The sequence below is a fragment of the Orycteropus afer genome, unplaced genomic scaffold, assembly GCF_000298275.1.
Source record: "Orycteropus afer afer isolate SDZICR_OR568_19922 unplaced genomic scaffold, OryAfe1.0 scaffold00185, whole genome shotgun sequence".
Lineage (NCBI taxonomy): Eukaryota > Metazoa > Chordata > Mammalia > Tubulidentata > Orycteropodidae > Orycteropus > Orycteropus afer.
In genome coordinates, this window is record NW_006921772.1 from 6,447,594 (window position 1) to 6,460,324 (window position 12,731).

A 12,731-nucleotide genomic window follows, 5' to 3' on the forward strand; every position below is an offset into this window, starting at 1 on the left:
GCTCTGGTAGCATAGTGCCTAAGGCACTTGACTGCTAACCAGAAGGCTGGCGATTCAAACCCACCAGCCACTCTTCAGAAGGAAGATGGGGCAATCTACTTCCGTAGTGATACCACCTCAGAAACCCAAGGAGGAGTCGCTATGTGTCGGGTCCAACTCAACAGCACATAACAACAACATTGTTTCTGGAGTATCCAAATTGTATAAACATATCAAAATATGTGTATCCGTTCCCCAATTGATGAGCATTTGGATTATTTCAAGTTTGAGACTATTATGATAAAGCTGCTATAAACATTTGAGTATAAAAATGAGTGAAAAAAAGTTTTTTTTCATAAGCGTAGTATTTCTGGGTCATATGGTAAGTACATGTTTATCATTTTGATAAACTATCCAACTGTTCTCTAAGTGACTATACCATTTTGCATTGCCACTGGTGTAGTAGTTAAGGTTATGTGTCAACTTGGCTGGGCCTGGTTTTGAGTGGCTGGGCAGCTGGATGCAGTTATTCTCCATATGAGACTGGTTATCAGTTTCATGGTGGAATCTACTGTAAGCAGCTCAGTAGCTGCATTAGGGATGTGGTCTGCTTCCAGTATATAAGATGCTCTGAGAAAGGTGTTGAGCTTTTTGGCATGCTTTGATCCTGCATTTAGCTGTGTCTTCATTCAGCAGTATGTCATGCTTTCTGATCATAGGACTGTTTCTGGACTTGAACTAGCGGCCTTACATGTTGCCTGATAATCTTGGGACTGTGCCATTTTGCTTGTTGACCTTGGATTTGTCAGCCTCAGCAGTCAGCAGCTGCCTGAGTTAAGAGACGCTTCCAGCTCCAGTGGGCCAGAAGCAAGAGGCAAAGCTGAAGCCCAAGGTCAATGGGCCTTCACCCAGCCCTTAGAGCTGACACTTTGAACTCAGACTTCTAGTCTCCTAAACAGTAAGAGAATAAAACCCCTGTTAGTTCAAACTACCCACTTGGGGTATGTCTGTTATAGCAGCACTAGATAACCAAAACAATTAGCTTTGTCTGTCATCTCTATATGGGTTTAAATATACTACCTTGCTATTTACTTTTTATTTGCCCCATTTTATCAGCTAATATTCTTCAATTATTATTTCTGTTCCGTGACACTTTTTGGTGGCTCTAGTTATATGCATGCTAAGCTGTTTGATATGGTCCCACAGCTTACTGATCCTTTGTTCCTTTTATTCTAGGTGTTGCTCAATCTCTTGTCTCTCCATGATTCATTTTGTTGTTGTTAGGTGCCATTGAGTCAGCTCCAACTCATAGCAACCCTACGTACAACAGAACAAAACACTGCCCAGTCTTGTCCCAGCCTCACAAGCTCTGTAATACCTGAGCCCATTGTTGTAGCCACTGTGTCAATACATCTCATTAAGGGCCTTCTCCTTCTTTGCTGACCCTCCTTTACCAACATGATATCCCTCTCCAGGGAATGGTCCCTTCTGAGAACATGACCAAAGTAGATGAGGTGAAGTGTGGCCGTTCTTGGTCTCAGGAGCATTCCAGCAGCACTTCTTGCAGGACAGATTTATTTGTTTGTTTTTTGGCACTCCATGGTACCTTCCGTATTTCCTCCAACACCACAACTCAAAAGCATCAATTCTTTTTTGGTCTTCCTTATTCATTGTCCAGCTCTCATATACATATGAGGTGATTGAAAATACCATGGTTTGGGTTGGGTGCACCTTAGTCTTCAAGGAGACATCTTTGCTCTTCAGCACTTTAAAGAGGTGTTTTGTAGCAGATTTGCCCACTGCAATTCATCATCCAATGTCTTGACTGCTGCTTCATTTGGTGTTGATTGTGGAATCAAGTTATATGAAATCTTTAACTTCAATCTTTTTCTTCATTTATTGTGGTGCTACTTATTGGTCCAGTTATGAGGATTTTTGTTTTCTTTATGTTAAGATGCAATCCATCCTGCAGACTGAAGTCTTTAATCTTCATCAGTAAGTGCTTCAAGTCATCCTCACTTTCAGCAAGCAAAGTTGTATCATCTGTGTATGGCAGGTTGTTAATGAGTCTTCCTCCAATCCTGATGCCATGTTCTTCTTCATATAGTCTAGCTTCTTGGATTATTTATTCAGCATAGAGATTGAATAAGTATGGTGAAAGGATACAACCCTGATGCACTCCCTTCCTGATTTTAAACCAAGCAGTATCCCCTTGTTCTGTTTGAATGACAGCTCCCTAGTCTATATACAGGTTTCTTATGGGAAAAATCAAGTGTTCTGGAATTCCCATTCTTCTCAACATTATCCATAAATTGTTATGATCCACAGAACAGAATACTTTTGCATAGTCAATAAAACACAAGTAAACATCTTTCTGATATTCTTTGCTTTCAGCCAAGAGCTATCTGACATCAGCTATGATAGTCCTCATTCCACATCATCTTCTGAATCCAGCTTCCAATTCTGGAAGTTCTCTTCAATATACTGCAGCAACTGTTTTTGAATTATCTTCAGTAAGATTTTACTTGCATGTGATATTAATGATATTGTTCGATAATTTTTGCATTCTGTCGGATTACCTTTCTTTGCAGTGGGTACAAATATGGATCTCTTCCTGTCAGTTGGCCAGGTAGCTGTCTTCCAAATCTCTTGGCATAGCTGAGTGAGTGCCTCCTGTGTGGCTTCATTTGTTGAAACATTTCAATGGGTATTCGTCAATTCCTGGAGCCTTGTTCTTTGCTAATTCTTTCAGTGCACCTTTGACTTCTTTGACTTCTTCCTCCAATACCATTGGTTCTTGATCATATGTCATCTCCTGAAATGGATGAACACCAACCAATGCTTTTTGGTACAGTGAGTCTGTGTATTCCATCCATCTTCTTTTGATGTTTCCTGCATCATTCAATAATTTGTCCCTAGAATCTTTCAACATTGCAACTTGAGGCTTGAATTTTTTCCTCAGCTCTTTCAGCTTGAGAAATGTCAAGCCTATTTTTCTCTTTTGGTTTTCTAACTCCATGTCTCTGTACATTTCATTATAATAATTCACTCTGTCTTCTCAAGCTGCTTTTTGAACTCTTTTGTTCAGCTCTTTTATCTTGTCAATTTCTCTATTTGCTTTAGCTACTCTTCACTGAAGGGCAAGTTTCAGAGTCTCTTCTGACATCCATTTTGGTCTTTTCTTCCTTTCTTGTCTTTTTAATGACCTCTTGCTTTCTTCATGGATGATGTTCTTGATGTCATCCATAATTCTTCTGGTTTTCAGTCATAGGTGTTCAGTGTATCAAATCTATTATTTAGATGGTCTTTAAATTGAGGAGGGATATAATCAAGGTCATATTTTGGCTCTCATGGACTTGCATTAATTGTCTTCAGCTTCAACTTGAACTTGCATATGAGCAGTTGATAATCTCTTCCACAGTCAGCTCCTGGTCTTGTTTTGGCTGAAGATATTAAGCTTCTCCATCACTTCCTTCCAGAGATATAGTCGATCTGATTCCTGTGTACTTTGGTGAAGTCCGTATGTATAGCTGTTGTGTGTGTTGTTGAAAAAAGGTATTTGCAATGAATAAGTTGTTGATCTTGCAAAATTTTATCAGGCCATCTCCAGTGTTATTTCTATCACTAAGGCTATGTTTTCTAACTACTGGTGATTCTTCTTTTTTTCCAAGTTTTGCATTCCAATCATCAATGATATTTAACATATCTTGATTGCATGTTTGGTCAATTTCAGACTGCAGAAGTTGGTAAAAATCTTCCGTTTGCTCATCTTTGGCTTTGGTGGTTGGTGCATAAATGTGAATAATAGTAGTATTAACTGGTCTTCCTTGTAGCCATATGGATATCATCCTATCACTGGCAGCATTGTACTTCAGGATAGATCTTGAAACCTTCTTTGTGATGATAAATGCCACAGCATTCCTCCTCAATTTGTCATTCCTGGCAGAGTAGATCATAAGATTGTCTGATTCAAAATGACCAAAACCAGTCCATTTCAGCTTACTAGTGCCTAGGATATTGATCTTTATGCATTCCATTTCATTTTTGACAACTTCCAATTTTCCTAGATTCATAGTTCATACATTCCATGTTCCAATTATTAATGGATGTTTGCAGCTGTTTCTCCCCATTTTGTGTCATGTCACATCAGCAAATGGAAGTCTCAAAAGCTTTACTCCATCCACATCACTAAGGTCAGCTCTACTTTGTATAGGTAGATTTTCCCCATGCGTATTTTGAGTGTCTTCTGACCAGAGGTGCACATCTTCAGGCACTATATCAGACAATGTGTCAGGCCTATTCATTAAGTTTTCCAGTAATATGTTGTTGCTGTTGTTTTTATGTGCCATTGAATCGACCCCAACTCATAGTGACCCCTCCTTGGGTTTCTGAGGCAGTATCACTACAGAAGTAGATTGCCCAACCTTCTTTCCAAGGAGTGGCTGGTGGGTTCCAGTAACATTTCAGTTTTTCACTGTTACTCATAATGTTTTAACTGCCTAATTCTTAGAGAAGTGGATGATTCTTTCCTTCTTCTGAATCTGTCTTAGCCCGGAAGCTCTGCTGCAACCTGTCTACCCTGGGTGACCTGGCTGGTATTGGAAATACTGGCAGCATAGCCACCCCCCCCCAACCTCAAAGCAACACACAAGCTACCACAGTGTTGCAAACTGACAGTTGAGTGGTGGATGATTCATTTTAGATAGTTTTTATATTTCAACATTTATTCCTTTTACTTTAGCTACTTTCCATTCTAGAACAAGTTACAGCATGTCTTTTGGCATCCATTTTGGTCTTTTCTTCCTTTCCTTTTTTTCAATGATCATTTGCTTTCTTCATGTATGATGTTCTTGATGTCTTCCCCACAACTTGTGTGGTCTTCAGTCTTTACTGTTCAATGGATCAAATCCATTCTTCAGATGGTCTCTATAATTCATTTTAGATAGTCTTTATTGCTATGTCATCTAGTTCCCTACTTTTTTCTTCTGCAACTTTAAATCTGCTGTTAATCCTATTTATTTTGCTTTCATTTCAGATTTTAAAAAATACATATTTCTAGACATTTATTCTCTATATTCCATTTTCTTTCTAGGCATGTTCATGTTTTTATATGCCATCTTGAATATATGGAGTATACTTATAATATCAGCTTTATCATCTTTATTGAGTAATTCTATCATTTATATCATTTTTAAGCCTATTTCTATTGAATGAGTCTTTTTTCCCCTGGTTATTGTTCATAATTTCCCACTACCTTGAATACTTGGTAATTTTTTATTGGATGCTAGACATTTCAAATTTTTGTTTGGGGGTGCTAGAATTTATTATACTTTTAAAAATATCATTTGGGTTTATTCTAGAATGCAGTTATGTTATACGGAACCAGTTTTCACTTTCTGACATTTGCTTTTAAGATTTACCAAAATGCATCCAGAGTAGCCAGAGTTAGTCTGGCTCCACTACTAAGTCAACAGGCTTCTGACAACTCTATTCATTGCTCATGAATTAGGTCTTTGCACTCTGGGTGATTTGAGCATGAACTACACTTGAATCATACAATATTCATCCTTTTATTACTGACATTTCACTCAACATAATGTATTCAAGGTTCATCCATTGAATGAATACATCAGGTCTTCATTTCTCTATATGGCTGACTAATATTCCATTGTATGTATATGGCACATTTTGTTTCTCCAGTCATGCGATGATGGAAATTTAGGTTAGTTCCACCTTTTGTCTATTGTGAATAGTGCTGCAGTGAACATTGGTTTAGAAGTACAGTTGGCCTTTGAACAACATGAGGCTTAGGGGTGCCAACCCCCCACACACTCAAATATCCATATATAATTTTTGAATCCTCAAATACTTAACTACTAATAGCCTACTGTTGACCAGAAACCTTACTAATAACATAAACCATCTTGATCATAAACTTGACTACATTTGCACAAAAAAGTAGAGTTAGCCAATCCCTTCCTGTCTTAAATCCTGGTACTCACTTCTCTTCCTTACTAATAAATGTCCTTTGTAGCATTTTTTTTTTTTTTTTTTCAAGAGTGGGGCACTTTCATCTGCATTAAAAATCTGTTCAGTCAGATATCCTTGCTCCTCAGCGATTTTCTTAATGGCGTCTGGAACTCGTCTGTTGCCTCTTGGTCAGCAGAAGCTGTTTCTCCTGTTATCTTGATATTTTTTAAACCAAACATATTTCTAAAATTATCAAACCATCCTTTGCTGGCTTTACATTCTCCTGCTTTATATATTTCACCTTCTTTTTGCTTTAATATGTCATATAAAAACTTCGTTTTTTCTCAAATCATATTGGAGTATAGACATGCCTTTCTTACAACAATCCTGCACCTACATAAAAGCTGCATTTTCAATTCAAGATTAAAAGGTATTTTTTTAAAAGTGAAAGGTTTTCGCGCCTGCTGGCATAGCTACAGCTATGGCTTCATGAATTTCCTTTTCTCTTTTTACAATTGTCCTTATGCTGCATTCATTTATCTTGAAATGGCACGCAACCGCAGCTGCAGACTTCAATCTACAGTACATATCAAACAATTCAACTTTTTCTTGTAATGTCATGACTTTTCTCTGTTACTTGGAAGCACTTCCAGTATCACTAGTGGCACTTTATATGGGTTCCATGATGTTTTTCAAGGTTTATGGTATTGCATTAAACATGATGCAAAATACAGGAGAACTATGAGAGTTTAGTTTTTACTGTTGCTGTTGCTGTTGCTGTTATTTGCCGTCGAGTCGGCCCCGACTCATAGCGACCCCTCCTTGGGTTTCCGAGGCAGTATCACTACGGAAGTAGGATTGCCCAACCTTCCTTCCGAGGAGTGGCTGGTGGGTTTGAACCGCCAGCCTTCTGGTTAGCAGTCAAGTGCCTTAGGCACTATGCTACCAGAGATCCTTAGTTTTTACTACATAGACAATTTACTGAAGAGACAAACAGCTCATGGGAAGATGATAAGGGTCACATGGCGTTTGGAACACTTGAGCTCACTGCAATAGCAATAGGAGGAGGCTATGAAATTACTACAGTAGTACTATATGTACTATAGTTAATTTTTTGCAGTTATGATTTAATTCTGCATCTTTACATTTGTTTAAATTTCTCTCGACTGTGAATGGCACCATGTACTGTCTGGAAGTGTGTGCATAAGTTTTGATAAATTTTAACTTTCTATAATAGCTGTATATAAATTTTATGGTAGGAAATGATAAAATTTTCTAATACATTTATTGAAAAAAAAATCCACATATATAACTGAACCCATGCAGTTCTGACACATGCTGTTCAAGGGTCAACTGTATGTCCAGTCTCATGTGAGCTCTGGGGATTGTTCCACCTACTCCTTTCAAAACATTCTTTCTCCATTTTCAGGTAATTTCCACTCCACAGGCAGAAATCAATACACAGACCAAGAGTAGAGGCAGTCCCTCTGAAGGTCCCAAGAGTTCTCTCTCTCTCTGTAGCCTCTACCTCTCTGGTATTTTGTCCTGCAAATTATAGCCATTTTTGCTTCACTGAACAGAAACCTTTATATCCTGAACTCTGCGAAGCTTTGTTTTGGTTTTCCCTCCCTGTGCTGCATTCTGAAAATACCTTCTGGCAATAAGATGGGAAAATTGCAAGGGTTACCTCATTTGTTTCCCATTTTCAAGTATCCTTTTCCTTCACTGCCTATTGTTTCATATATTTTGTCTAGTTTTCTAGTTCTCCAAGGAGAGAGAATACATCCAATCCCTGTTTCTCAATCATGGACAGAAGAAGTCTGCCACTTACCACTTTTCAATAACCATGATTTTAATATTATTCTAATAAATGCTTAATCTTATCTGGCCAAAGATTTGGATAAATGAAGATAGTACTAACATTTATTGAGTACTTTGCACTATAAAAAACACTTTTCAAATGCTATCACAGTTGTTACAACTGCACTACGAAGTAAGCATTATTATCTCCATATTTTTAAAATATGAAAACCGAGCCTCACAAAGATAATACAGAACCTGACATTTGAATTCATATCCATTAGGCTGTAAAATCTACATACTTTGTAATATGTGTCTGCCTCCCCACTAGTCAATACTGTGATTGAGTCCAGTGTTTTATGACTCTAGAGATTTCAGTTAGTGGGAGCTCAATTTATCTCATGATCCATCATCTTAAAATGAGTCTGAAAACATGACTGTATATGGTCAACTTAACTAATGGATGCTGCAAGGAGGGTAAGGATATGGAGTGGAGGTGGAGGAAGCATAGGTGTGAAAACAGCTCCTACAAATGGAGCTATTTAACTATTTTAAAAACCATTACATAGTCTTGATGCTATTTTCCCTTAAAAATATAGAATAAGGAAGGAAAGGCATAGAGAGTAATTTCAAGAATATTCTCAGTTGATAAGATTAAATTTCATTAAGGGTGGGTGGAAAGAAATAAGCTTTAAACAAAATAAAATAACTAGACTGAGAACGGTACCCTGATCCTTGGTAGTAATAAAATATAATCTATACCTGGAGATTAAAGAATATAACTGAACATGAAGAACTATTCCCTATGAGTTGTACCTAGTAGGACAACAGCTGAAATACAGGGTTTCAATATGAATAAAAGAGTGGTGGTTGAAGACATGGTGTCTCTCTCTGCTGAGATGGATAGATTTATGGCTGGGAAAACATCAATTAGAAATTTAACAGAGAAACCAATGAAGCATAGGAAATGAACAAATAGAAAAAAAAAAAAAAAAACAACCCTACAAAGAGTCAGCTGAAGGAGAAGGGCAGGGAATCTATATTTTCAACAATGCACAGCCAAGTTTTCCAGCACTGGTCACGACACATCTATAGTTGACTTTCTATATAACACAATTGCAAGCATGCTTATGAATGAAATCCATTATTTAGAGAACAACATACAGAAGCTAAATGGCCATATTTATATTCTTACAGGATAAGAAATTGTATTATTTTATCTGGCTGTTTACAGTGAATCAATCAAGGACATAAAGTCACAAGGCTTAGAAAATTTCAAGGCAAAGAAAGGGCTCAGCTGAATAATAGGAATTCTTATTAAGATTTTCTTTCTTTTTCCTTTTCCTTTTTATTCTTTTGAAAAAACATTGTGCTGATCCTGAGTAATATGCCATTGAAGGCAAATATAGAAAGAGCCAAATTCAATCAAACTATGGTTGTCTCATGCATGTTAAGATAGGGTAATATCTGTAAGATAATCAATCATTTCTTCTTCTTTAGCTTCTTGACAGACTCCTCTAGAGATATGTAAATTATTGATTCCATCTGGTTTATTGCCATCAGGGTTGCTTGAGTGTTTATCTTTTGAAGGCAGGTGTAAATAAAACTAAGATACTTTCCAGAAAAGCTGCAGAGTAAGGTTGTAAACCTGAAGTTTAATTCACCTCTTCCAGATGCCATAGCAGACATAAAAGTTTACACAGGGAAACATACTACATTTTAGGGCCCGCTAAAGTGATCAGCAGAGGGGAAAATTATCTAGCTGTAGGTATAATCAACTATTCTAAAATAGTCTTTCCAAATGATAAAGAAAAATTGAGTGTTTTATTATTTTTCTGGCTTCCTTTTTTTTTTGTTTTTGTTTTTATTTTTATTTTTTCAATTGGGAGTGGGTCTGATAGCCAACTGATAATAGTGTTTGCAGATAAAGTGCTTTCCTCAGAATGACATAGGCTTGGTGGTAAGATTTTTCTTCTTCTACTACTCATGTCCTTTCTCTGCCTATTATACTTGCTCTCATCATCTTCTAACATGATACCTCTCTGCCTAAGCACATAATTTCTGAACTAAACAGAAAATGATGAGGAGGAAAAAATCTCTCTAACAATCCTCTAAAATTTACTTCTCAAAGTGAACATGTAAAAGGAGTGAAGAACAAGGCCCAAATTCTACTCCTTTCTCAGAAGCATTTGACAAGTCTCTTGCTCTAATCAGATGATATAATATATGGAAATTAATGATGTTGTTGTTGTTGTTGTTGTTATGTACCATCGAGTCACACCTGACTCATAGTGACCCCTCCTTGGGTTTCTGAGGCAGTATCACTACGGAAGTAGATTGCCCCATCTTCCTTCCAAGGAGTGGCTGGTGGGTTTGAACCGCCAGCCTTCTGGTTAGCAGTCAAGTGCCTTAGCCACTATGCTACCAGAGTTAATTGCTTATTAAATTAATATGTTAAAAATATTATTTATAATCCATTAGAAATTGAAAATGGGATTGAAAGTGGAAATAATCATATCTGGAAGTACATTTAAGACATAGTCATAATTTCTGCCTGCCAAGGCAGATCAAAAACCAGGTTTGTGCTGGGCAATGGTCCAGGCACATTAAGCTCAGAGTATGGTTATTAATGAGCACAAAATACATATTGTACCATGTAAAATATTAAAAATTGTCAGATGTGCCATGATAATCTAGAGGGTTTAAAAAGCAAATCCTTACATTTGTGGTAATTCTCTAAGATTTCTCAGTTAGTCATTAGTAGTAATTTTCCATGGCTTTTGTTCTGGAATATTAAGGTGGCATAGTAATTAAAGATTTGGCTTCTATCCAAAAGGTCAGTGGTTTGCACTCACCAGATGCTCCACAGGGGAGAAGTGAAACAGTATGCTTCCATAATTATTTACAGCCTTCAAAACCCTATGGGGCAATTCTACTCTGTCCTAAAGGGTCACTATGAGTCAGAATCGACTGGATGGCAAAGGGTGTTTGGCATAGTGCTTAAGGCATTTGACTGCTAACCAGAAGGCTGGGGATTCAAACCCACCAGCCACTCCTGGAAGGAAGCTTGGGCAATCTATTTCTGTAGTGATACTGCCTCAGAAACCCAAGGAGGGGTCGCTATGAGTCAGATCTGACTTGACGGTAGTGAGTTTGTTTGGTTTAGTTTCCACGGGTTCTGTCAACAATCTTGGTGTCTCCTTGAGCTATGGAACCATCCTGATTGACTGATGCCTTAGAAAACATTTGATCATAGCCAACGTGAGAGAAAGTAAATGCTTTGAAGTAGTGTAAAAAGCTGGAATTAGAACCAAATAGATGTAGGTTCCATTCTCAGTCTCTGCCAGCTACCATCCTTGTGGTCTTGAGAAATTCCGTGTATTAGTTAGGGTTCTCCAGAGAAACCAAAAAATAGGACTTATAGGAGAGACCAGGGGAAAAGAAGGAGAGAGAGATTTATTTCAAGGAATTGACTTACATGATTATGGGGCTGGTGAGCCCAAAATCTATAGGCCAAGTGGCAGGCTGGAAATTCCAGAAGTGTTTCTGTTAATTTTGAGTCAGAATCCTTTCTTCTCCAGGAAACTTCAGTTTTTGCTCTTAAAGCCTTAAACTGGTTAAATGAAGTTCACTCAACCTTATTGATGATAATCTCTTTTGCTGTTGTCGTTGGGTACCATTGAGTTGGTTCCAACTCATAGCAATGCTATGTATAACAGAATGAAACCCTGCCTGGTCCTGCACCTTCTTAACAATCTTTTTTATGTTTGAGGCCTTCATTGCTGCCATTGTATGAATCTATCTCATTCAGGGCCTTGGTCTTTTTTGCTGACCCTGTTCTTTACCGAGCATGGTATGCTTCTCCAGAGGCTGATGCCTCCAGATAAGATGTTCAAAGTACATAAGATGAAGTCTCATCATCCTTGCCTCTAAGGAGTATCCTGGCAAGACTTCTTCCAAAACAGACTTCTTTGTTCTTCTGTCAGACCATGGTATATTTAATATTTTTTGCCAACACCATAATTCAAAGGCATTCATTCTTTGGTCCTCCTTATTCATTGTTCAGCTTTCACATGCATATGAGATGATTTAAAATACTGTGGCTTGAATCTCTTTTATTTAGAGTCAATCACATCAACAAAATAACTTTATAGCAGCATCTAGACTGATCAAACAACAGGGCATGGTAGTCTACCCAAAATGACATATAAAACTGACCATCTCATCCATTAACTCCTGTGAATCTCAGTTTGCTCATCTGGAAAATGAGATTGTTGTGAAATTTCTTTGAGGATTAGATAAGATGAACTCTTTCCTTGTTCCCTTCTATACATTTTCAACCTCCATGTATAAATGATATTTGGTCTTTAAAGGTATGTGTAATATTCCTCTCCCTTCTCTGAAAGCATTTGGCAGATATGAATTTCTCAATAAATGTGAGTTCCTTGTCAAACCTCTTATGAGGCATACCAAAATGGAAGTGTTCACTGGGACATAACCCTGTTCATACACCTTACCATATACAATAAAACTTGTGAAAGGCAGGACCTGTGTAAGGAGGAAATCTATTACAGAAGAAAAACTCAAATATTTTCCGCTAGAAAGAGAAAGAAATGTGGTAAGACTGCACCCTCTCAAAGGCAGAAAAGATGTTGAACCCACAAAAACAAAGCAGTCCCATAGAGTTCCAGCTCTCACAGGTTTCACTGTATTCCTTGAACCCATCCACACAACAACTGTAAACAGATCAATTCTGACTTCCTTGTTCCTCATGCCAGGTGCAGTGAGTCAGGCTAAAACAAATAGTTGAGTGTATGTGTATCTGCAAAGCTGATTCAAACAGCACCAATTTTGGGAGCAGATGAATATGAAAGTGTGCAGATCCACATATTGGGGAAAATGAAATTTTATAACTTGTACCCTCTCATTTAAGGTGCTTTAGTGGTTAAGCAGGAGCTCTGGTAGCATAGTTCCTAAGGCAT